The sequence below is a fragment of the Hyaena hyaena genome, unplaced genomic scaffold (assembly GCF_003009895.1).
Source record: "Hyaena hyaena isolate Hyena2069 unplaced genomic scaffold, ASM300989v1 scaffold_77, whole genome shotgun sequence".
In the NCBI taxonomy this organism is placed as follows: domain Eukaryota; kingdom Metazoa; phylum Chordata; class Mammalia; order Carnivora; family Hyaenidae; genus Hyaena; species Hyaena hyaena.
This window is the reverse complement of record NW_024080708.1, coordinates 2,679,272-2,702,796: the sequence shown is the minus strand read 5'-3', so window position 1 is coordinate 2,702,796 and position 23,525 is coordinate 2,679,272. Positions and strand designations below refer to the sequence as shown.

The following is a 23,525-nucleotide window of genomic DNA, read 5'->3' as shown; positions in this document are numbered from 1 at the left end:
ATATAATAAAAGATGTTATTTCTCTCTCTTTCTCAAGAGCACGGAACTTCAGCTGTGGCATGTGGTTTTGTGTTGATTTTGTTAAAGAGCCAATGGTAGGGCTTAAAGTCTAAACAGGGTCAGGTAAAATGTTACAGGACTCCTGGGCAGTGATAGGTTAAAAATGCTTCTAATTCTATTTACAACCTGGTAGTCTAGTTCTAATCTTACTCGTGTGACAGATAAATGTACTGGTTCAAGTTAAATCCCACCTAGGGATTTTTATTTAAGAAAGTATGAGAGTCTTCTTACAAGAAGAATCTTATAGGAGTAACCACTCCTGATTGTTTGGATTTCTTAAAGTATTGCATTTCTTAAAAACAAATTTTTTTTTTTTAATGTTGGGTGCCTGGGTAGCTCAGCCAGTTGAGCCTCCGACTCTTGACTTTGACTCAGGTCATGATCTCACAGTTCGTGGGTTTGAGCCTCATGTCAGGCTCTGAACTTACAGCACAGAGCCTGCTTGGATTTCTGTCTCCCTCTCTCTTTTCCCCTCCCCTGTTTGCTCTCTATTGCTTTCTCAAAAATTAAATAAAAATACCAAAAAAAATTTTTTTTTAATTTTTGACATTTATTTTTGAGAGACAGAGAAAGACAGAGTGTGAGCAGGGGACGGGCAGAGAGAAAGAGAGACACACACAGACTCTGAAGCAGGCTCCAGGCTCTGAGCTGTCAGCACAGAGCTTAAACTCCCAAACCATGAGATTATGATCTGAGCAGAAGTCAGATGCCTAACCGACTGAGCCACCCAGGCGCCCCTAAAGTATTGCATTTCTTAAAGTGGGGTGTACTTGGACGATGAGCATACCATGGCAACTTAATCCCTGCTGGGCACTCCCATTTGTGGAAGAGAGTGGTGCTATATGGAGGGTACATAAGATATCAGGTGCAAGATTGTGGAATGTAGTGGGAAATTTAGGGAGAAGCCCAAGGAATGGAAAGAAAGAATCCTGGAACCTAAGTTGCAAAGCTGGGTTCTTGACTTGACTCTGCCATTCACTGGTAATATGAATTTGTCTAAGTCATTTAGCCTCTCAGCTTCAGTGTCCCTACCTGTAAAATAAGAGCTTGAACTGACTACATGACCTTCGATGTGTCTTCCAGACTTCACAGGTCATGTTTCTATGAATGGTTACTTTCTTTATTCTCTTCTTTTGCTCTTTGATATCACCCTTTACAAGTGGGAGAAACACAACAGAAGGCATTTTAGAGTGCTTTTCAGCTAGTCAGAATCCCTCTGTATTCCACTCAATCAAAGCTCCTGATTATGCTGCTAGATTACAGTATGAGAAACCCACACTGGTGAAGAGACAAGGAAGCATTGTAAGCAGGAGACAAGATAAGGAATCCCTTGGCTTAGAATTTTCAATGGTTGAGGGCAGGGTAACGGCTAATAGTGAATAAAATGTGGGTAGAAATTATAATTACCACCTTCTTCATTCTCATCAAAAAGACTATTAAGTATAGTGTCTGAGTTGTAGTCAAATTAGCCAGGTAAGCAGTTTATTCGTATTGCTTATTCATCCTAAGACCTCTCTAACATCTTATCATCCCGCCCCTGGGAAGTGCATCACTCCAACCAGCCTCACCCAAGCACAACCCTGTTGTGGCCTCTCCCAGCCCGCTGCGCCCATCAAACCTCTGTATGCAGGGCCCCATGAGTAGCAAGGAGCTAGTCTCGTAAAACAATGCATCATTGTGTTAATAGAGAACAACGACTCATTCCAACCCCTCTAGGTAACAGTGATGTTTTAACAGTGCCTTTCTGAAGTCAGTGCTCTTGCTCGAGCCTTGCGGAGATGACACCAGTGCCGCCAAATATAAGCCAAGTGGGAGGGAAGAGCAGCCCCATAATGAACCAGCAGAGGAGGTGATTAAGAGGCTCCTTTAGGGATGCTTGTTAAATCCATTGCGTAGGCTGCCGTCTGCTCTGGCACGCGAAAGGTCACCTTTTACTAATATATATTTACGCACAGCATTGTGGCAGGTACAAAGGAAGGAGCCCTTGGAAGGCTTACACGCTGCACACATCCACCCTGATAGGGATATACGTGTGTGGGAAACACAGATAATGGAATCAAATGTCAACTGACAATTGGCAGAGAACCATGACATACTGCATTACATGTCAAGGGTGAGAGTGTATTTCGGGACTTGACTCCATTGGCTCTCCAGTTTAGGATCGTGTCTCTGACAGGAACCCTCCAGCATGGTTTGTGGAAGAGCATGGCTGTGCTCTATGACATCATCCCTTCTGAAAGGTTAGGGATATGCCCTAAACTTCCTCCTAATAATAGGGTGAATCCAGGGTACTCATTATACTCATTCAGCACAGAGCCTGTGCATCCAGAAGGCTTTGGAACAAGGCCTGGGATTAGAAATGCAGTTAAAGAAGGGACTTGAGACTCCATCAACGCTTGTAAACAGTTTCCAAAATGAAATAAATAGTAGGATACCTTCTGCCATGAGAACCGGACACTAAAGGGTGATTTGAGTTTTTTGCATCTTCTCGAATCCAGATTTATCTATAGGGAATGACTATATTCACAGAGCAAAGCAGGCCTTTCACGTAGGGCGGGGGTGGATGATACCAGCTAAGGCACTTCTGAGAAAACTGGAAGAGGCTATTTTCTTGCCAAACCTGTTCCCCTTCCTTATTGTCTACAAATGTTTTTGTCACAGGCTGACTTTTCATAAAGGGGCCATAAATACTGCCTCTCTCTCCTGGTTCTTTCTCCTGTTTCTCTATTCTCCTGAGAAAGTAAACAACGCTGCACTCTTCCTATTGTTACAGAAACAGAGATTAGGATCACCGCAGGTTTGTTAGCTGAATTCTTCAATCGTGCATCTTGTTCCAGTCGTGGCCCAGCTTTCAGAATTCAGGGGATAGCCAGTTGGAAAATATTTTTTATTTTGGTTGCGACTGGAGAGCCCGGGAAGGACATAGAAGCAGAGACAAGACTCCTTTAATCTGGTCAAGGGAGGGCATGCTTTGACCTTGCTCCTCTGACCACTTGATCTCTATATATAGTTCTTTGTCCTGTCTCATCAGGCATCCTTTGTTGACATTGCCAAAGGAAACCTCTGTTTAATGCATAGCCAAGGGAAAATGTATACCAACAGACGAATATTTCCTCTTGGCTTCCAGGACTCCACCGTTTTGTGAATAACAAGCATTCCTGAAAACAGCGAGGGGAAGAAAAATAGTTAACTACTTAGTAATCCATTGGTCAGCAACAAAGGGTTTCTCCAGCAAACACTGTGTACTCAGTGTGGTGGGCAATTTGGGAACTATAAAAGAAACGTATGCTATTGATGGCCTCCAGGAACTTTGGAGTCCAACTAGAGAAAACACTGTATCTCGTAAGCATCCAAACGGCATGCAGTATGGGGGTACAAATGAAGGCAAGGGTAGGCTTTCCATTTTTACTTATTTAGTCTTGTCGGCAACTTTTAGGGCACTGAGCATACGAAAGCACTTTGCTGGATATTTCGTGTGCCCCCTATCTTCCTCCCCTCTGGAACTGCTGTAGCACAATGTGTTTGTTAGTCCATCCCAGGAGCTCCATGGGCAGATTGATTTCTTTCTGGCGCTTCTCAAGCCTTTTCAAGGAGCGGGGACGGGGGGGCTTCCCTTAGTCGGGGGAATTTCAGCTTTCTGTCTTGCCCCCAGCTCTTAGCTTCAGTAGCTTTCAAAAGTCTTACTGTGGGTGGCTCGGTGTTCTCCCTTTTGGTCATACTGCTCACTGGAAGGGCGTTTGGTCTGGGAAGGGCAAGAATCGATGCCTGACTGCTTCTCCAAGCGTAAAAACGGATGGGTTTTTTTCCCCCCAGTAATTGATTTTTAAGAACCCCACTTCTGTGGATGATTTCAGTAGATGGTCCTTCAGTGTTTTAGAGTGGTCGAGCTAGAAGAGAGAATCAAATCTAAATCATTAAAGCACAAATCTGTTTGTTGGAAGAGTCTTCTCCAAGCCCTCAAGCCATGATAAAATGAAGCAGTGAGTAGAGTGAAGTAGGTGTAATCAGGGGAAATTCCGTAGAGAAAATGCATTTTAGAGAAAAAGGTTTAAGGAGGAAGAATAAAGTACTCCCTCTGCTGAGACAGAGAGCATATCATATGGGCAAAATGGTCAGTTAGGCCCTGGGTAGATAGAGATAAATAGGAAATGGTCCCTGCCCTCAACTCAGGGAACTTACCTGGCAGGTAAAATGTCAAATACGGTGTCAAGTGATAATTATTGTAATGAAGGCGAAGTGCAAGACGACAAGCTAGCCTAGAGAAAGAAACACACTGGAGTTCTCTTGAAATAGGAGGAGAATTTTGCCAACAAAAATGAGGTAAGTTAGTGAGGGGGACCACAGGTAAGAACACAGAAGGGTAAAGAGCACAGAGATGTGCAGGGCACCACCAGAAGTTTGCAACGTGAGAACCATTGTAAGAGGTGAGTGTGGAGAAGTAGCTAGGGCCTAGATAGTGAAGGGCCTTGTAGGCCATGCATAGGTACTTGGACTTTATCCTGAAGATTCTGGAGAGCTGTGGAAGGATTTGAAGTAGGTGAAAAACTGGATAAGGCCAGCTCTTCAGGATTGCTCTGGCTGTAGTATAGCGGCTAGAGCAAGGGTCAAGGGTCAAAAGTGAAGGCAAAGAGACCAACCAGTTAGGTGGCTTTTACTGATATAGGGAGAGACAAAGGCCTAACGTAAAGCAGTGGTAGTAGGGTTAAGGAGGAGGGGATACACTTGAATCATTTGTGGGAGGTAGAATCAATATTACTTGGTGATCAGTTAGATGCAGTGGGTGAAGGGGTGAGAGAATAGTTGGATGATCCCCAGGTTTCTGGCTTGGGTTGCTGAATGGATGTGTTGCCTTTTAACTAAGTTAGGGAGTACAGATGGATTTCTTTTTCGTTACTGAAAAAAAATTTTTTAACATTTTTTTATTTTTAAGAGACAGAGCATGAGTAGGGGAGGGGCAGAGAGAGAGGGAGACACAGAATCCAAAGCAGGCCCCAGGTTCTGAGCTGTCAGCAGGGGGCCCGATGTAGGGCTCTAACTCACAAGGACCAGACCATGAGATCATGACCTGAGCCGAAGTTGGATGTTTAACCGACTGAGCCACCCAGATGCCCGTCTTTTTTAAAGGTTTGTTTTTAAGTAATCTCCATACCCAACACGAGGCTCAAACCCACAACCCCAAAATCAAGAGTCTCACACTCGACCAACTGAGCCAGCCAGGCACCTCCAGATGAAGTTCTTTTTAGACATGAGAGGTTTATCGTGCAGTGAATCAGAGAGGAAGGTAAGTCAGCAGGCAGCTGGCTTGCTTGATCTGGAGGTCAGGAGAGAGGTCTGGGAAAGAGTGCGGACCCTTTTATGAGATTACAGAGGGATGGTGTGCCTTTAAAAATTTAAATATCAGAAGGAACGATTCATTTGTGGAGATAATCAACATTTCAGAAATTGCCTTCATAACGGCTATACTAAGTGAGTTCCTAAATTCCAAGTAAGCACTTTATGTATAACTCATTTCATCCTTTCAAAAAAAAATTTTTATGTTAATTTATTTTTGAGAGAGCGAGAGAGCAGGGGAGAGGCAGAGAGAGAGGGAGATACAGAATCTGAAGCAGGCTCCAGGCTCCCAGCTGTCAGCACAGAGCCTGATGTGGGGCTCAAACTCACGAGCCATGCGACCATGACGTGAACTGAAGTTGGCCGCCCAACTGACTGAGCCACCCAGGCGCCCCTATTAACTCATTTTGTCCTTACAACAAATCTATTAGGTAAGCACTATTATTACTCCTGCTTTACAGATAAAACATTGAGACATGGAGGGATTGAAGTGATTTGCCAAGGTCATGCTGCTAGTCGGTAACAGAGTCCAGGTTCTTCAGCCCCAGAGCCTGTGCCCCAACCACCCCATCATGCTTCCTTTGGCAAAGCCAAGGTACACACCACTTGGATGCCACTCGTCCATCACCAGTGGTTCCTGTCTCATGGTGAGGATGATTTGGAGTGAGTAAGGAGTATGAGAAAGGGACGGGAGTGCTGGGGGAGAGCAAAAGAGAAACAAACAACAGGAGGGAGGAGAAACACCGGGAAAACAGAGGACCAAAACCGCAAAGGACCGGAGCCCTTCAGGGCGTGGAAGGTTTGATAGAGTCCATTGGAGTAGTCCCACCATACAAAAAGATCTCATTAGTGACCTTAGAGAGCGAAGGTTCAGTGTACAGATGAGGATGGAAGACAGATTCAGAGAGGTCAAGGAGAAAGTTAAGTTGTAAGGAAATGCAGACCACCGGAAGTTTGATGGTGAAGGGGAATGGAGAAATCGAGTGGTAGTTATTCACCTTTTGAAGTACAGAATGATCAGACTCACAGATACACATAGAAACTCTAGCTGTTTATTCCATAACTGGGTAGCTAGTAATAGGAGTCAGTAGGTCCACTCTTTTCCCTTCCTCACTTGGCTTCCAGCCACCTTTCCAACCCAGGGCCCAGTTGCCCAGCTCCAAAGCCTCCGTGTCTACAATTCCATCTTCCTAGAAATGGTATGTAGGTTCTGGGATGCAGTGTGCTGTGGTAGCTTTGGAGCTGGGCAGACAGGAGTCGTGCTAGCTGGTGTAACCTTGAACATAGAATGGCTCTGAGCCTCGGTTTCATCATCTGTAAAACTCAGATTAATCGCCCCTTGAAGGGAAAGGTAGTCTACACAAAGCACTTGCTACCGGTCCTGGGATAGTCAAGAGCCAATGAGTGGCGGTAGTGGTTGTTGTTGTAGTGATAGGAGTAGGAGTAATAGTGGGAGCAGTTGTTAGTAGTAGTAGTAGTACTTAGTAATATTTCAGGGCACCACGCCTTTATCACAGATGCCTGTCCCTGACCTCAGGACTTCTAGAGGTAGTTATCTTTATTTCCGAGGGCGGGGAGGACAGTGATTTCCAAATGCTTACAATCAATTTCAAATATCACATGCGTGAACTAGAACTTTCACTGTGGCACTGAAAATCTTGGGAATCTCAGCTGAATGACCCCATTCAATACCCCGTCAACAACTCTGCGAAGGCGGTACACTGAAACGGGTTCTTGTGCTCAATAAGCTGCTCGTTTTCAGTTCCTGAATTAAATTTTCTCTTGTGGGGAAAAAGTTCACTGCCCTTCTGCAAGAAAATCTAAGGGAGTCTTTAAGTTGATACTTCAGTAAACTTGCCTGTTATCCCGCCCAAATTCCTCTTGATTACTGCCACTAAGCAAAGGTGAAGGAGGAGGAGAGGGAGGGGGAGGACGAGGAGGAAAAGAAAAGTTTCAGGAAGGGACGCATACTTTCATTTCTAGTGATTTTAAAGAGAGAGAGTTCTTTGGGATGTTTTGAATGTGTATGAGTCAAAATGTTCTGTATTTTTGTGAGAGCCGACTTAATAGCTCCTGAGGAAGATGTGGGCTACCAGCACCTGGTGAGAACAAAATGGCTATTTTGAAACCAATGTGGAATTGGCGAAAATGGTTTTCACAGACATGGGAAAGAAGTGCATAGCGACCTGGTCGGTCTATTCATTTATACCACTGAAACGATTAATTCAGAGTATTACATTCAATCCTATTAAGTATATGGCAATTGACATGTAATATAGATGAAAAACCCAAATCAACTGTGGAGTCCGAAGTGTGGGCAGAGCCCATTTTGATAACTAGGAAAGCAAACGCTTTATCATTCTTCAGTCCTGTAACGTGCTCGGTTATTTTTCAAACACTTTCTGACAATTCTTGCTATATCCAATGAAATACGGAATTGGAGGACATGAACTACTGCATTTGACCACTTGCAGGGTATAGACACATGGCAAGGTTGTAAGGATGAAATGAGTTAGGATTAATCTTGGTTTTCCTCTGCCCGCCCCCGCCCCCCCCCAGCCACATTTGTAGGGCATATAACCTTTCTGGTGTAGTCATGTTCTCATAGTCACAACCGTTCCGATTGACACTCTGCACTCCCTCTCGTTCTGTGTCTACACTTTCTTTGGCACGATGAAGCTCCTATCATGGCCTCGTTTTCCCGTCTGCTACCTTCCTCTTCCAGTTCCGATTTTTCGGTGTCCAAATTCCAAGTTACTCACCAAATGACCAGAGCACCTGCCGAATTTTGGACCGCCTCCTTGCTCCACAATCTGCACAGCCCATCCAGGTTCCCCATTTTCAACGTGCCCTTGGAAAGTTGGCGGAATTCTTAAATTCAACCTAACGTCTCATCAAGCCTACCTGGTACCTCCAATCGCTCTTGCTTCAGTCCAACCAAAAAACGCAAACCAAACTAAAGACAGATGAAATCCCCTGGAAAACCAAAACAACCACCAGCACCATAATGCACACAGCCATTGAAACACCCTTTCTGCCCCTGCCTATCTAGAGAAGTCCCGCAGTGTGAGAACGGTGAGCAGGGACTGGGCGTGTGAAAGAATCCTATTCAGTCCTGTCCAATTCAACGTGCTGGGCACTGTGCTAGAAGCATTCTTGTTCCTAATCCCACTTAATGTTTGTGATGACCCCATAAGACTCTGGTGGTATTCACATTTTACAAATGACGAGTCTGAGGATGAGAGAAGTTAGATGTTTTCTTTTCCCTTCATTAAACAGCCCTGGAGGAGCAGGTGGTCTGTTTTGGAGGCTTGGTGCTCCCGGCTCCATGGCAAGCCTCAGGATAACCTATTTTTGAGAGCCTGGAGCAGCTCCATCCTAACAGCCCTTCATGGGGTAGGGAGCAGAGGGAGGATTACCACCAGAGTTGGCAGAGGGAAGCATAGCGCCCCCCATGAAGGCGTTTTGTACTTGCTCGATTATTTTTGTGCCATGAGACCCAAATGAGGGGTGAAAAGAGCGTACACAGCTCCAAGTTACCGAACCCCAGTCACACAGTCAATTTACTGGGGGACCTGCACTTCCTTCCTGAGACTGCTTTGTGGGGTGCTCCTTCTAGGGCTGGGCATGACCGTGTTGCCAGGGAAAAGTAGTCTCCACTCCACACGCGCTTCTCTTGATTGCTTCAAAAGAAGCTGACAGTAAACATTTACTCTCAAAAGTATACTTAATGTGATCACGTTTAAACAGATTATGAGGAGCGCCTGGGTGGCACAGTCCATTACGCGTCCAACTCTTGGTTTCAGCTCAGGTCATGATCTCATGGTTTGTAAGTTCGAGCCCTGTGTCTGGCTCATAGCCTGCTTAGGATTCTCTCTCTCCCCCTCTCTCTGCCCCTCCCCTGCTCACACTCTTCTCTCTCAAAATAAATAAATAAACTTCAAAAATTGAACAGACTGTGAATAAATACCATATCCCAATGGCTGCAAATACCTAGATTTCCTCAGGAAGAGTGGGTACATTGTTAATATTAATGGTGGACCTGTGTCCTTTGGTGGGGATTACTGAGAAGTGCAGGTACGCCCAGAGAATCAGCTCTTTACTCTGTCAGGATAGAAAAAGAATTCCCCACCTCAGCCCATGCCCACTACTCCTCTCACCTCGATCGTATCCTCAATCCAAGCTTACCCCTTCTCAGGCAGTTCTAGAAACTCTTATTACTGCCAAGAGCATTGTGTGCCTTAGCTCATTTAATCCTCACAACACCTTAGGAGGTAAGTACTATTATTATTCCCGTTTTACAGATGGGGAAATGGAGGCACAGAGCAGGTAACTAATTTGTACAAAGTCACAGGTAAGTGGTGGAGTGAGGCTTTGCTCTTAACCACATGTTGTATTAAAAGTGAAGGGCAGGGGCGCCTGGGTGGCTTAGTCAGTTAAGCGTCTGACTTTCGCTTAGGTCATGATCTCGCGGTTCGTGGGTTCGGGCCCCGCGTCGGGCTCTGTGCTGACTGCCAGCTCAGAGCCTGGAGCCTGTTTCTGTTTTTGTTTCTCTCTCTCTCTCTGACCCTCCCCTGCTCACGCTGTCTCTCTCTCTCTCCTAGGGGGAAAAAAAAAAAAAAAGTGAAGGGCAGGGGTGCCAGGGTGGCTCAGTTAGTTAAGGGTCTGACTTCAGCTTGGGTCATGATCTCACAGTTCGTGAGTTCAAGCCCCACGTTGGGCTCTGTGCTGACAGCTCAGAGCCTGGAGCCTGCTTTGGATTCTGTGTCTCCCTCTCTCTGCCCCTCCCCCATTTGCATTCTCTCTCTTTCAAAAATAAATAAATATTTTTTAAAAAGTGAAGGGCAAAGCTGACAAAATTCGTCAATCAATGGTGCTATGTACCATGTTTTGCAAGTTGCATATTATTGTTGCCTGTGAACTGGGTGAGGACAGATGTCCATCTGGGTAACCACTCTTGGTGTGTTGTGCAAGTGTGTGTCCATGTGGGAATGACATGGTGTGTATGTAGAATGGTATTTGTGCATGCCTTTCTTAGTGGCGATAAGCTTTCCATAGAGCACGCACGTGCTCTTACATGCCTTTGTACGTGCTAGGTATTGGTCTATTACATAGATGGCTGCCTGGGTGTTCGTCTCGTGTGTGTGTGTGTGTGTGTGTGTGTGTGTGTGTGTGTGTGTGGAGAGGGAATATTGTAAAGAGGGTATATGTGAAAAGAAGAATGTATGTCCAGGGAGAGAACTGGTGTTTAAAGTGCGTCGTGAGGACATATTTGACCTCCATATTTTCCCTCAGAGCGTTCTTTTCAAGCCTGCCGTATTTTCCCCCATACAAGAGGAGAAGCCGGGACACAACTGGACGAGATTGCCCTTTGTTGCCTCTGATCAGAAGTGTTGTCTCTTGTGTTCAGAGCAGGTTTCCCCTGTTTTCTCTACATCCCAGGCCTGTCCTGGCTTCTCCTTAGCAACCTCAAAGGCACAAGCCAACCACTGGCTTTGGGATAATTTCTAAACCAATCAAACTTTACTACCAAAAAAATTTCATTTTATCAGTGGGAGTCCATGTTGTATAAGAGCATAAAGTTGCACCTTTAGCTCCTCCACGCCCACACTGCATCCGAGTAATTGTGCTCCAGCACAAATCAGCAGGCTCCCAGAGCGCATGAAGATGTCTTCTTAGAAACATGTCAGGTGGAGGGGCAATCACAGGGCATGAGGAGGACTGGAGAAGGTGAGAAGATACGGCAGGAAAGGAGTCCAATGGTAGACGGTGAGAGAGTATGTGAAAAAGGGGGAAACCATCCCAATGTGCCAGTTTACTCTCAAGTGCACACACAACAGAGTTCTTGCCAAATTCATGGGGGTCTTCTAGGGGCGCCTGGGTGGCTTAGTCGGTTAAGCGTCCGACTTTCGCTTAGGTCATGACCTCGCGGTTCGTGGGTTCGGGCCCCGCGTCGGGCTCTGTGCTGACTGCCAGCTCGGAGCCTGGAGCCTGTTTCAGTCTGTGACTCCCTCTCTCTCTGACCCTCCCCTGCTCACGCTGTCTCTCTCTCTCTCCTAGAAATAAATAAAACATTAAAAAAATTTTTAAAAAAATTCATGGGGGTCTTCTAGCATCTGAAGAGCTCCGAGTTTTCTGGCCTACTGGGGCTATTCAGGGGTTCTGATTGCCACCCAGTCATCAGCCTAGAAACCCAAACTATTTTAGGAGGATTCCATTGGCTTTCAAATGAAATGGAATTGATATTCTATTAGTAGCGCAGGGAACATTTACATTGAAGGAGTAAAAAAAAAAAAAAAGTCTGATCTCACACGAGTAGGCAAATTGTGTATTGTCTGCATTCCAGGGAGTAGAATTAAACATCTTCATGCTTTCACACTCCATTTCTGTCAAAAACAGTATATTGGCAGCAAACCATCTGAAGAAAACCACTGACCTACGGTGAGCACTGCTGAGTCCCATGCTTACTGCTAACCCACTGTACAGCTGCAAACACAGTGACACAGCATTAGCCCAGTAGGCAAAAGCACATGGTGTCCCCAGGGCTTTGATGTTCATTATTTATGATCTTTTTAAAAATATTTATTTATATTTGAGGGGGGGAGGGGCAGAGAGATGGAGACAGAATCCAAAGCAGGCTCCAGGCTCCGAGCTGCCAGCACAGAGCCCAGCGTGGGTCTCGGACCCATGGGCAGTGAGATCATGACCTGAGCTGAAGTTGGATGCTTAACCCACTGAACCACCCAGGCGCCCCTTTTATTATGGTCTTTTAAACAATAACTACCCTTATAGAGAGTCAGTAAAACCTATGTCCCTTTTTCCTTTGTGAATCTGTATTAGAAAGTATTTATTAAACTCCACTGTGTGCTTAGCATTGTTTGAAGTGCTCTGGGAGCTAGAGGAGGTATGTATGACACCATCTTTGTCTTTGAGGACATTGTAGTCTAGCTGGGGAAGCATAACTAATAGTGTGAAGCAGCAGTAAGCAAAGCAATACAAAAGAAAATAGTTGAGTGCTAAATTGTGTGAGACCAACTTGAAGTACTGTAAGAGTTCAGAGGGGCAGGAGGTTGAAGAAGGCTAACCTGGTCATCACTGTCCTCCATAGCTGACATTTACTGACACTTCATATGTGCCAGCCATTGTGCTATGTACTTCACACGCAGTATCTCATTTAATCCTCTCAACTACCTCTGAGATATGCACTGTTGTTATGCCCATTTTTTTCAGATGAGGAAACTCAGATAACTAAGGGACTTATCCAAGGGATATGATGAGAGCCGAGATTTAGAAAGGCATAGAGGGCCCTGATCCCAAAAGACCTTAAGAGTCATGTTATGAAGTTTGGAATTCATCCCAAGGTCGGAGGGAAGCCAATTAAAAGTCAGTATGAAGCCATTTTTATGTATGGGAATCGTGTGTTTTTAAAGAGATTTTGTTGTCTGGCTGCTAAATTAAGAACACACTGAGAAGATTCAAGACCAAAGAGAGAGGGACCAGTTAGGTGACTGTTGTAACACAGTGGCTGGCATACAGTAGACACTCAGTGCACATTTGTTGGATGGATGGATAGTTAGACGGGTGGATTAGTTTAAGGAAGAAATTCTGATGGACAAAACTAGTGAAGTAACAATAAAGGATAGAAAGGGATAGATTTGAGTTATAATTAGGAAGTTATAGTTAGGAAGTAAAATTGGATATAGGGGATGAGAAAGAGAAGAATGATGCCCAGGATTTCTGAGGGGCCAGTGGTGCCATTCATTCATTTGGGGGAACATCAGATAAGAAGCAGCTCTAAAGGAAAAGGGTATGGGAAGGAGATGTGTTCGGTTTTGGAAACACTGAGTTCATGGTTCCTGTGTTTATGCAAGTGAAAATGTCACTAAGCAGTTAGATATGTGGGTCTAAATTTTAGGACAGGAGTTTGGGATTGAAATAAGTATAAGCAAGGCAAATGAGGATCTTTTTCAGGGTGATGGAATTATTCTAAAGTTGGATTGTGGTAATGATTACACCGTTTTGTAATTTACCAATAATCATTGAATCATCCCCTTAAAACGGATGCACTTTATGGTATGTTAATTATGTCTCAACAAGGGTTTTTAAAAGTTTTTTAAATGTACATATATAAGCAAGGGACTGTCATATAGGTGGTATTGGGACCTTCGAAATGATTGAGATCACCTAAGAGAGTTCATGTGTTAGAACTGTCTGAATACTGGCATTTAAGGTACAGGCAAAAAAGTTGGAGTGATCAGAAGGATAACCAGAAGAATCTCTGTCATGGAACCTGAGGGAAGAGAGTATAGTATTTACATAAGATTTAAATGGATGATCTCTTTCGTTTTAATGATAGGAGACATAGATATCTTTACATGCCAACAGGAAGGAGCCATTTGACAGGGAGAAGTTGAATGAAGGAAAAAGGGGGCATGATGAATCAAGCGAGGATCCCAAGAGAATGGGAGGCAGTGCACAGGTAGAGGGATGAACTTTCTAGAGGAAGACAGAGATCATTTCCTTATAACAGACAGGAGGGAAAGATGATTGAGGTTCAGGTATGTTTGTTGGTTTGTTGGGAGAATTTGAGGGAATTCTCTAGGGCGAATTCTATTTTCTTTTTGAAGAGGGAAGTAAAATCATTTGCCCTGTTTTTACTACGAGTGAGAAAGGAGATGATGAGGTTGGAACTTGGAGGACTGTAAGATTTGAATTCACTGCGTAGATGTGGAGAGAGCTGTTTAGAGAAATACAGGATCAGTAGGAAACATTGGAAACCTACTCGAAGCTGGACACTATGAATTTATTTATTTATTTATTTTTTAATGTTTTATTTATTTCTAGGAGAGAGAGAGAGACAGCGTGAGCAGGGGAGGGTCAGAGAGAGAGGGAGTCACAGACTGAAACAGGCTCTAGGCTCTGAGCTGGCAGTCAGCACAGAGCCTGACGCGGGGCTCGAACCCACGAACCGTGAGATCATGACCTAAGCGAAAGTCGGACGCTTAACCTACTAAGCCACCCAGGCGCCCCTGGACACTATGAATTTAAAGGGGAGTAAATCTATGCTATGTGATCAGCATATAGGTCACACGTAAAACCATGAGAATGAAGACACGCAGAGAGAGTATGTTGGTTAGGTGAGAGGAGGGATGGAGATTATCTATCTATCATTCTATCTATCTAATGTATTATTATATTAGTGATCACACCTTTTATCTGTCACATGTGTTGTGATTTTTCTTTTGGTTTCAGTTCGCCATTTATCTTTATTTTCTTATATGGCTTTTGGGGTTTTTTTTGGCTTGTGGAGGAAGGTCTCCACTCCTTAAACTTTCTTTTCATATTTTTTGTGAGTTTCTTTCTTTTTTTTTTTTTTTTGTATCTTAAGTCGTTAATAGATCTGCAATTTATTTTAGGATATAAGGCTTTACAGCTTATTTTAGGATATGAAAATTTGTTTTCTTTCAGATAAATAGCGACAATGCCAAGAGCATTTATTCTCACAACAGTCCTTTTCCCATTGAATGGATCTGTCACCCATTGCCCCACCATTGGGTTTCCATATGTACTTGGACCTATTCTAGACTACTCTGTTCCACTGATTTAATTTTCTGTCCATATGCCAATACCTTACCATTTTCATTATAGTGGATTTATGGTCACTTTTAATATAAGGCAGTATCTATTATTTCTTTGTCGTAATTTTCTTGCTATTCTTGGATATTTTGTTGTCATTCTCTGATGAACCTTAAAATAATTTTATCCCATTACAAAATATACTCAATTTGGATTGTGATTATCATTGCATTATAGTGATATATTAGTTTTAGAAAGAAATGATGATAAATTTTCCTAAAGTCATGGTGTTATCTCTAACCTCTTTAATAGTTTATTGTTTTCCTCAAATAGGTATATTAGCTTTCTTGCTAAATTGATCCTTAGGTATTTTATGGTCTTGTCCCTGTTGTGAATGAGTTGCCTTTCTATTTCCATTTAAAACAGTATGTGAAGAAAAGCTCTTGGTTTTATATATTTTCTTGTATATAATATAATAATCTTACCAAATAAAGTCTCTTAACTAAAAAAAAAAAAAAAAAAAAAACTAGAGTCTCTTAGGTTTATCTGAAGTACTTTTTTTTCTTTTAAACCGATATTTATGCCATTTATTTAATTTTCTCATTTTCTTTTGCCTCAGTTAACATTAAAAACGCTGCTGAATGTTTTTAAAGGCACCTGGGTGAGTGGCTCAGTCAGTTAAGTGCCTGACTTCGGCTCAGGTCATGATTTCACTGTTCACAAGTTTGAGTCCTGCTGATAATGGTGGTAATATCAGACATCCTTGCCTTGTTCATGATCTGGGAAGGACTTCAGCATTTTCACCATTTAGTGTAATGTTTGCTATTTGTTTTTTAGAATACTTAAAAGTTATCATTTATTTAGAGTTTTAATTTGGATTGGCTGCTGAGTTTTGTTTAAAAACCTTTTAGAGGGGCACCTGGTGGCTCAATCAGTTAACTGTTCGACTTCAGCTCAGGTCAGGATCTCACAGTTGGTGAGTTCTGGCCCTGCATCGCGCTCTGTTGTGATGGTTCTGAACCTGGAGCCTGCTTCAGATCCTGTGTCCACCGCCCCCCCTCCCCCCGCCCCTTACACACACACACACACACACTCACTCACTCACTCTCTCTGAAAAATAAACATTAAAAAATAAATAAAATAAAAAATAAAAACTTTTTAGAATGTATTAATATAACTCTATATGTTGATATATTTTCTAATGTTGAATCATTCTTTTATTTCTGAAATAAACCCTGTTTGCTTATAGTATTTTATTCTTTTGTTGCCCTTTTGGATTTCATTTTTTTATTTTATTTAGAATTTTTCTGTATATATTCAGAAGTGAAATCAATCTGTAGTCTTACTATTCCCAATATCTTTTTTAGGTTTCTGGTATTGTGGTTATACTAGATTTATCAAATGGGTTTGGAATCTTTTTATCTTCCTCTGTGGTCTTCAGTAGCTTAAACAGCATGGGGACAATCTGTTCTCCAAAACATTTATGGAACTTAGCTTCTAAACCATTGAAACATGGGGTCTTTAAAAAAAACCACATATTTTTTTTACAAAAATACTTTTTATTTATTTATAGTTTACATTTTAATTTAAATTCCAGTTAGTGAACATACAGTGTTATATTAGTTTCAGGTGTACAATATAGTGATTTTAATCACCTATCTAATCTGACCTAGAGTTATCAGTTTCTTACAGTTTTGTGAAGATTTTTTTAATGTTTATTTATTTTTGAGAGACAGAGCATGAGCAGGGGAGGGGCAGAGAGAGAGGGAGACACAGAATCTGAAGCAGGCTCCAGGCTCTGAGCTGTCAGCACAGAGCCCGACACGGGACTCAAACTCACACACTGCAAGATCATGACCTGAGCCGAAGTCAGACGCTTAACTGATTGAGCCACCTAGGCGCTCCGCTTGCAGTTTTGTTACTTCTCCATAGGTAAAATAAAGTAAAATTTAATAGATTTTTTCAACTGTGTGCCATAAGTTGCACCTAATTTTCCCTTATAATTATTTTTATATCTATCCAGTGGTGTGCTGGACGTGGCTTGCCAGTTGTGCACATTTCTTTTCATCTTTGGGTTTAGTGACTACACATAGGTAGCTTAAAATCCACCATGGTGGAAGTCTTTGCAATCTGGAAGTCAGCAAGCACTACAAATAGTGGCTTTTTTTTGAGGACCAATTCTTAAATGTTTACCAGCACACTGTCTATGAGTATATCCCTTTTCCATTATTAGTATTGTGTTGTTTTGTTTTGCTTTCTCTTTTTCCATAATCAGGATTATGAAAGAACCTGATCTTCTTTTGAATTATCCTTTGTACAATAGTTTCATTTTTGTTTTGTTAATTTCAGATTTTTTAATAAAAAGTTTATTTTTGAGAGAGAGACAGAGGGACACAGAGAGAGAACAAGCATGAATGGGAAGGGGCAGAGAGGGAGGAGAGAGGGAATCCCAAGTAGGCTCCACACTGTCAGTATGGAGCCCAAGGCAGGGCTCGAACTCAAACCATGAGATCATGACCTGAGCTGAGACCAAAAGTCAGACACTTAACCAACTGAGCCACCCAGGCGCCCTTAACTTCAGCTTTTTAAAAATGAAATCCTCTCTTACGATTTGTCCTTTCTCTTTTAGATAGTTTATTTACTTAGAGGGAGGGGGCAGAAAGAGAGAATCCTAAGATGGCTCCGCACTCAACTTGGAGCCTGACGTGGGGTGCAATTGCAAGAGCCTAGGATCATGACCTTAGCCAAAAATCAAGAGTTGATGCTCAACTGACTGAATCACCCAGGCACCCCTGTTTTAATTTATTTTATTGTCCTTTCCAAGTTTCTCTTAAGTTGAAAAATTAATGCATTTATTTTCAAACTTTATACTTTTTCCTGAGTAGAGCATTAACTGTATCCTATAGTTTTTAAATTGTGCTTTTCCATTATTTTCTATAAAAATGAAGAATTTTAGTTTTTATTTCCTCTTTGATTCTAAAATTACAGGCATGTGTCTTAATTTCCAAGTGATTAAGGATTTAGGGGTTTAAATTTTGTTATTTTCTTCTTATTTTACAGGTTCATGGTAAGAGAAGGTAGACTATAAAACCTCTACTTTTAAAAATGGATCTGAATTATACTATTCTTTGTGGCTAAGTACATGATCAGTAGTCAATATTCCATTAATAGAGAATAAGGTGTATTTTATAGAGAGTACAAAGTCCTATACATAGCTATTACATTGTTTTACTGATAGTTTTTTAAAAATCCTCTATTTCCTTGCTTATTTTTGTTAGTGTGAAACCTACGTACTTTATCTGTTGGTTTCACATGTATCTTTTTGTCTTATCAATTTATCTATTTTTAAAATGTTTATTTATTTATTTAGAGAGCCAGGAGGTGCTTGTTGGGGTGTGAGTGGGGGAGGAGCAAAGAGAGAGCAAGAGAGAGAGAATCCTAAGCAGGCTCCGAGCTATCAGCACAGAGCCCAACTCTGGGCTCAATTCCACAAACCGAGAGATCACGAACTGAGCCGAAATCAAGAGTTGGAGGCTTAGTAGACTGAAGCACTCAGGCGTCCCTCTTGCCTATTTTTTTTTAAAATAGTTTACTGTCAAGTTGGTTTCCATATAATACCCAGTGCTCATCCCCACAAGTGCCCTCCTCCATGCCCATCACCGCCTTTCCCCTCATCCCCACTCCCATCAGCCCTCAGTTTGTTCTTGGCATTCGAGAGTCTCTCATGGTTTGCCTCCCTCCCTCTCCCCCACTATTTTTCCCCTTCTCCTACCCCATGGTCCTCCGTTAAGTTCCTCCTAATCCTCCTATACGTGCAAACATATGGTATCTGTCCTTCTCTGCATGACTTATTTCGCTCAGCATAACACCCTCAAGGTCCATCCATGTTGCTACACGTGGCCAGATTTCATTCTTTCTCATTGCCATGTAGGATTCCATCATATAGATAAACCACATCTTCTTGATCCATTCGTCCGTTGATGGACACTTAGGCTCTTTCCCTGTTTTGGCTATTGTTGAGAGCGCTGTGATGAACATTGGGGTACATGCGCCCTTATGCATCAGCACTCCTGTATCCCTTTGGTAAATTCCTAGCAGTGCTAAGGCTGGGTCATAGGGGAATTCTAGTGTTAATTTCTTGAGGAACCTCCACACTGTTTTCCAGAGGGGCTGCATCAGTTTACATTCCCACCAACAGTGTAGGAGGGTGCCCATTTCTCCACATCCTCGCCGGCATTTACAGTCCTCCGATTTGCTCATTTTAGCCACTCTGGTGTGAGGTGGTATCTCAGTGTGGTTTTGATTTGTATTTCCTTGATGAGGAGGGACGCTGAGCATCATTTCGTGTATCTGTTGGCCATCTGGCCGTCCTCTTTAGAGAAGTGTCTGTTCATATCTTCTGCCCATTTCTTCACTGGATTGTTTTTATTTTTGGGGGTGGATGGGGTTTGGTGAGTTCCTTATAGATTTTGGATACTACGCCTTTATCTGATATGTCGGTTGCAACTATCTTTTCCCATTCCATCGGTTGCCTATTAGTTTTATGGATTGTTTCCTTTGCCGTGCAGAAGCTTTTAATCTTGATGAGGTCCCAATAGTTTATTTTTGCTCTTGCTTCCTTTGCCTTTGGGGATGTGTCAAGTAAGAAATTGCTTCGGTTGAGAACAAGGAGGTTGTTTCCTGCTTTCTCCTCTGGGGTTTTGATGGTTTCCTGTCTCACATTCAGGTCCTTTATCCATTTTGAGTTTATTTTTGTGCATGGTGTGAGAAAATGATCTAGTTTCATTCTTCTGCAGGTTGCTGTCCAGGTCTCCCAGCACCATCTGTTAAAGAGGCTGTCTTTTTTTGGGGCGCCTGGGTGGCTTAGTCGGTTAAGCGTCCGACTTTCGCTTAGGTCATGATCTCGTGGTTCGTGGGTTCGAGCCCCGCATCAGGCTCTGTGCTGACTGCCGGCTCAGAGCCTGGAGCCTGCTTCAGTCTGTGACTCCCTCTCTCTCTGACCCTCCCCTGCTCACGCTGTCTCTCTCTCTCTCTCTCTCTCCTAGAAATAAATAAAACATTAAAAAAAATTAAAAAAAAAAAGAGGCTGTCTTTTTTCCATTGGATACTCTTTCCTGCTTTGTCAAAGATTAGTTGGCTGTACATTTTTGGGTCCAATTCTGAATTCTCTATTCTATTCCATTGGTCTCTGTGTCTGTTTTTGTGCCAATACATACTGTCTTGATGATTCCAGCTTTGTAGTAGAGGCTAAAGTCTGGGATGGTGATGCCTCAAGTTTTGGCTTTCTTCTTCAATATTACTTTGGCTATTTGGGGTCTTTTGTGGTTCCATACAGATTTTAGGATAGTTTGTTCTAGTTTTGAGAAGAATGCTGGTGCCATTTTGATTGGGATTGCATTGAATGTGTAGATTGCTTTGGGTAGTAATGACATCTTAACTGTATTTATTCTTCCCGTCCATGAGCATGGAATGTTTTTCCATTTCTTTGTGTCTTCTTCAGTTTCCTTCATAAGTCTTCTATAGTTTTCATCATACAGATCTCTTGTATCCTTGGTTAGGTTTATTCTTAGGTATTTTATGGTTTTTTGTGCAATTGTGAATGGGATCAGTTTCTTGATTTCTCTTTCTGTTGCTTCATTGTTGGTATATAAAAATGCAACCGATTTCTTTTTTTTTTCTTTTTAAATGTTTTATTTATTTCTAGGAGAGAGAGAGACAGCGTGAGCAGGGGAGGGTCAGAGAGAGAGGGAGTCACAGACTGAAACAGGCTCCAGGCTCCGAGCTGGCAGTCAGCACAGAGCCCGACGCGGGGCTCGAACCCACGAACCGCGAGATCATGACCTAAGCGAAAGTCAGACGCCCAACCGACTAAGCCCCCCAGGCGCCCCAAAATGCAACCGATTTCTGTATGTTGATTCTGTATCCTGCAACTTTGCTGAATTCATGGATTAGTTCTAGTTAGGCTTCTGGTGGTCTGTTGGGTTTTCTATGTAGAGTATCATGTCGTCTGCGAAAAGTGAGCGTTTGACTTCTTCTTTGCCAATTCTGATGCCTTTGATTTCCTTTTGTTGTCTGATGGCTGATGCTAGGACTCCCTGCACTATGTGAAACAACAGTGGTGAGAGTGGACATCCCTGTTGTGTTCCTGATCTCAGGGGGAAAGCTCTCAGTTTTTCCCCATTGGGGATGATTAGCTGAGGGCTTCTCATAGATCGCTTTTATGATGCTTTTTGTTTAAATGTTTGATTTATTTCTGAGAGAGAGAGAGAGACACAGTGTGAGCAGGAGAGGGTCAGAGAGAGAGGGAGACACAGAATCTGAAGCAGGCTCCAGGCTCCGAGCTAGCTGTCAGCACAGAGCCCAATGTGGGGCTCGAACCCATGAACCGTGAGATCATGACCTGAGCTAAAGTTGGACGCTTAACCGACTGAGCCACCCAGGTGCCCCTATGATGTTTAAGTAAGTTCCTTCTATTCTGAATTTCTCGAGAGTCTTTATTAAGAAGGGATGCTGTTTTTGTCAAATGCTTTTTCTGCATCTATTCACAGGATCACATGTTTTTTATCTTTTCTTTTGTTGATGTAATGTATCACATTGATTGATTTGTGAATATTGAACCAGCCCTGTAACCCAGGAATGAATCCCACTTGATCATGGTGGATCATACTTTTTATGTGCTGTTGAATTCGATCTTCAAGTATCTTGTTGAGGATTTTGCATCCATATTCATCAAGGATATTGGCCTGTAGTTCTCTTTTTTTGCTGAGTTCTCTGGCTTGGGAATCAAAGTGATGCTGGCTTTGTAAAATGAGTCCGGAAGTTTTCCTTCGATTTCTATTTTTTGGAATAGCTTGAAAAGAATGGGTGTTAATTCTGTTTTAAATGTCTGGTAGGATTCCCCAGGAAGCCATCTGGCCCATGACTCTTATTTGTTGGGAGATTTTTGATAACTGATTCAATTTCTTCACTTGTTATGGGACTGTTCAGATTTTCTATCTCTTCCCGTGTGAATTTTGGTAGTGAGTGTGTGTTTAGGATTTGTCCATTTTTTCTAAGTTGTCCAGTTTGTTGACATATAACTTTTCATAGTATTCCCTGATAATTGCTTGTATTTCTGAGGATTTGGTTGTAATAAGTCCATTTTCATTCATGATTTTGTCTATTTGGGTACTCTCTCTTTTCTTTTTGAGAAGCCTGGCTAAAGGTTTGTCAATTTTGTTTATTTTTTCAAAAAACCAACTCTTGATTTATTGATCTGTTCAACTGTTTCTTTGGTTTCTATATTGTTTATTTCTGCTCTGATTTTTATTTATTTTTATTATTTTTCTTCTCCTACTGGGTTTGGAGTGCTCTTGTGGCTCTCCCTCTAGTTCCTTTAGGTGCTCTGTTAGATTTTGCACTTGCGCTTTTTCTAATTTCTTGAAATAGGCCTCTTATCACAGACTTCTTCCTGTGATTGATTTCAAGTTTCACAGCATTGTGATCTGAAAGAGTGCATGGTATGATCTTTATTCTTTTATATTTATTGAGGGCTGCTTTATGCCCCAGTATGTGACCTATCTTGGGGAATGTGCCATGCGCCCTTGAGAAGAAAGTGAATTCCATGGCCTCAGGGTGTAGAGTTCTAAATATATGTCAAATCCATCTGGTCCAATGTGTCATTCATGTCCATTGTTTCTTTAGTGATTTTCTGTCTAGTAGATCTATCCATTGCTGTAAATGGAGCATTAAAGTCCCCTACTATTAGCACATTCTTATCTATAAGATTGTTTCTGTTTGTGATTGTTTTATATCTTTAGGTGCTCCCATATTTGGTGCGTAGACATTTATAATTGTTAACTCTTCCTGATGGATAGACCCTGTAATTATTATATAATGCTCTTCTTCATCCCTTGTTTACTGTCCAGTTTGTCTGATATAAGTATAGCTACTCCAGCTTTCTTTTGACTTCCAGTAGCATGCTAGATATTTCTGCATCCCCATAGTTTTAATCTGAAGGTATCCTCCAGTCTAAAATGCATTTCTTGTAGACAGCAAATAGATGGATTTTGGTTTTTTATCCATTCTGCTACCCTATGTCTTTTGATTGGAGCATTCAGCCCATTTACATTCAGTGTTATTATTGAAAAATATGGGTTTAGAGTCATTGTGTCTTTTGTGGGATTCTTGCTTGTGGTGGTGTCTCTCGTATCTTGTGTTCCTTGCAACATTTCCCTCAGAGAGTCCCCCTCAGGATTTTTTGTAGGGCTGGTTTAGTGGTGACAAATTCTTTCCATTTTTGTTTCTTTGGAAAGACTTTGATCTCTCCTTCTATTCTGAATGACAGGCTTGCTGGATAGAGGATTCTTGGCTGCATATTTTTTCTGCTCATCACATTGAAGATCTCCTGCCATTCCTTTCTGGCCTGCCACGTTTCAGTAGATAGGTCTGTCACCACTCTGATAGGTTTCCCTGTGTATGGTAGGGACCTTTTCTCCCTAGCCGCTTTCAGAATTCTCTCTTTGTCCTTGTATTTTGCCTGGTTCACTATGATATGTCCTGCAGAAGATCGATTGGAG

General features: G+C 42.3%; 1 protein-coding gene across 1 annotated transcript in view; it reads left to right on the top strand.

Annotated features, from left to right (window-relative positions):
- MID2 (midline 2) overlaps positions 1-23,525 on the top strand; it is a 96,954-nt gene that overhangs the window by 14,908 nt on the left and 58,521 nt on the right. The window lies entirely within an intron of this gene.